The following is a 3446-nucleotide window of genomic DNA, read 5'->3' as shown; positions in this document are numbered from 1 at the left end:
CAAAGCTTTAACGACAGAAATCCTGCAGGAGGCGCTATAAGAACACACTGAACTGTGGGTACGACTTTTTTTAATTAGAGTTTTAACACCTCAACTTTAAAATGATCCAAAGTTACAATTCTTACCTTACATGAAATATGTTTTTCTTATTTGCTTTAAATAATAAAATTATCAGCTTTTAAACTATAGATAAAATCAGCTGATGATAAATTCAGTGAAAACTTTTACGAACCAACAGATCAGAGATGAAATCGACCAATGAAAACAGTCGACTTGTGACGAGAAGGAAACGATTGATCTCATCAGGTTTTTAAAAGATTTTAAATCCATGTGACTCAGTTCACATTTAAAAGGTCAAGTTAATAGTTTCTGTCACATAATTTGGCTTTTAAATTAAAATAAAATAAGTGACGTAGTGGAAAAGATTCAAATGAATTCGATTTTCTGCTTTTGTGAGAATCATTCATTTTATTTTTCATGCTTAAGGTTTTTAATGTTTTGTGACTGAAGGTCAAACGACGTCTGGATCACATCCTGTTCACACAGGAAATGAAACAACAGGATTGAAATATCACATGTTGTGTTTCGTTTGCTCAAGACGATTTTTACTGTGATATCTGTGTCGCCTCCTGAGAAACTACGAGTGTGTGGTTTACTGCTCATCATTTTGAAAACACACACAGCAGCGCACGGCCGTGGTTCTCATGACTTTATGGCGACGCTGTGTGTGTGAACGTGTCCATAAACTCTGCAGGTAAAAACCAGGACGTCAGCTGCCACCTGATCTTTGTTCCAGAGGCTCGACACACGTCTGTTCTTACTGTGGCTTGTTTGAGTCCAACAGAAAACAGCAGGAATTTATTCAAGAGTTATTATTATAGTAGAAACTGTTTAAAGTCTCATTTAGAGACATTAGGATGAATTCATTAACATGAATCCTATGTTTGTGATTGTGTTTGTGTGAAAAGTCACATTAGGCCGTGGAATGAAGGACTTCTTGTTGGTATGTGAAGAAACATGGCGGCTGCTGTTTGATGTTCTGTGACTTTTATCTCTGTTGGTCTTTAGGGAACATGAGTCATGTGGAACCTGCAGCGGTTCATCCTCTGATAAGACTCCACACGCAGCATCTTTACGACTTCTCAGAAGTTTCTTATCAAACGTACACTTTCTGTTCTTTATTTCACACGGAGAATTCAGCTGCTTCCACTTTACACTCTGATGAAAGATGTCTCCTCTGCAGTCGGTTGCTTAGTAACAGAAACTCCTCTGAAGGAGGAACAGTGAAGGTGAAGAGTCGGAGCAGGGACGACGAGGTGGAACTGTTACCGACAGGAAGTGTTAGAAACAGGAACTGTTACCGACAGGAAGTGTTAGAAACAGGAACTGTTACTGACAGGAAGTGTTAGCGACGCTTTGTGTTCACCGCTGGTCGTCGAGTCATGTGACTGATGAGAACCAATCAGGAAGAGAACGTCTGTGTCATCGTTTACTAAAGTCTCAGTTTGTGTTCAGATGAAAACACAAACCCAGAGTTTTAAACTGAAACGAGACCAGTTTACACAAGTCTCTGATTCAGAGGCTGGAAACTGCAGCAGGCATAACCATGGCAACAGGGATGACGTGTCAGTGTGGGCGGAGCCTGAGGAAATAAAGACACTGACCTGTAGAGTCAAGGTCAACAAGGGTCACACAGGAAGCCGATATGGCCAAAAATATGTGGACAACTTTCATTACTGATCTGATGACGATACACACACACACACACACACACACACACACACACACACACACACACACACACACACACACACACAGGGAGGTGATCGGGGTCATAACGAGGACAAGAGCGTCTCATAAAACTATAACAGAGAAGAAGATGCTGCTCGTCACTTCCTTTTACTTTTTCATTGGTTAACCATTTACTGACAACACACACACACAGACACACACAGACACACAAAGCTGAAAGTACACACTGTAAATATAGATGACCGATACAAACACTGCCATCTAGAGGTGCTGTCACATCAATCAATCACATGTTATCTGTCTCATAATCCCAGTTTGTCTCATATCCCCAGTTTGTCTCATATTCCCAGTTTGTCTCATATCCCCAGTTTGTCTCATATTCCCAGTTTGTCTCATATCCCCAGTTTGTCTCATATTCCCAGTCTGTCTCATAATCCCAGTTTGTCTCATATTCCCAGTTTGTCTCATATCCCCAGTTTGTCTCATATCCCCAGTTTGTCTCATATTCCCAGTTTGTCTCATATCCCCAGTTTGTCTCATATTCCCAGTTTGTCTCATATCCCCAGTTTGTCTCATATTCCCAGTCTGTCTCATAATCCCAGTTTGTCTCATATTCCCAGTTTGTCTCATATCCCCAGTTTGTCTCATATTCCCAGTTTGTCTCATATCCCCAGTTTGTCTCATATCCCCAGTTTGTCTCATATTCCCAGTTTGTCTCATATTCCCAGTTTGTCTCATAATCCCAGTTTGTCTCATATTCCCAGTTTGTCTCATAATCCCAGTTTGTCTCATATTCCCAGTTTGTCTCATATCCCCAGTTTGTCTCATATTCCCAGTTTGTCTCATATCCCCAGTTTGTCTCATATTCCCAGTTTGTCTCATATCCCCAGTTTGTCTCATATCCCCAGTTTGTCTCATATTCCCAGTTTGTCTCATATCCCCAGTTTGTCTCATATTCCCAGTTTGTCTCATATTCCCAGTTTGTCTCATAATCCCAGTTTGTCTCATAATCCCAGTTTGTCTCATAATCCCAGTTTGTCTCATAATCCCAGTTTGTCTCATATTCCCAGTTTGTCTCATATCCCCAGTTTGTCTCATATTCCCAGTTTGTCTCATAATCCCAGTTTGTCTCATATTCCCAGTTTGTCTCATATTCCCAGTTTGTCTCATATTCCCAGTTTGTCTCATATCCCCAGTTTGTCTCATATTCCCAGTTTGTCTCATATTCCCAGTTTGTCTCATATCCCAGTTTGTCTCATATTCCCAGTTTGTCTCATAATCCCAGTTTGTCTCATATTCCCAGTTTGTCTCATAATCCCAGTTTGTCTCATATTCCCAGTTTGTCTCATATTCCCAGTTTGTCTCATATCCCCAGTTTGTCTCATATTCCCAGTTTGTCTCATATTCCCAGTTTGTCTCATATCCCCAGTTTGTCTCATATTCCCAGTTTGTCTCATATTCCCAGTTTGTCTCATATCCCAGTTTGTCTCATATTCCCAGTTTGTCTCATATCCCAGTTTGTCTCATATTCCCAGTTTGTCTCATATCCCCAGTTTGTCTCATATTCCCAGTTTGTCTCATATCCCAGTTTGTCTCATATCCCCAGTTTGTCTCATATTCCCAGTTTGTCTCATATCCCAGTTTGTCTCATATCCCCAGTTTGTCTCATATTCCCAGTTTGTCTCATATTCCCA

This window comes from Hippoglossus hippoglossus, chromosome 14, assembly GCF_009819705.1.
Source record: "Hippoglossus hippoglossus isolate fHipHip1 chromosome 14, fHipHip1.pri, whole genome shotgun sequence".
NCBI classification, from domain to species: domain Eukaryota; kingdom Metazoa; phylum Chordata; class Actinopteri; order Pleuronectiformes; family Pleuronectidae; genus Hippoglossus; species Hippoglossus hippoglossus.
Note: the sequence above shows the minus strand (reverse complement) of the source record.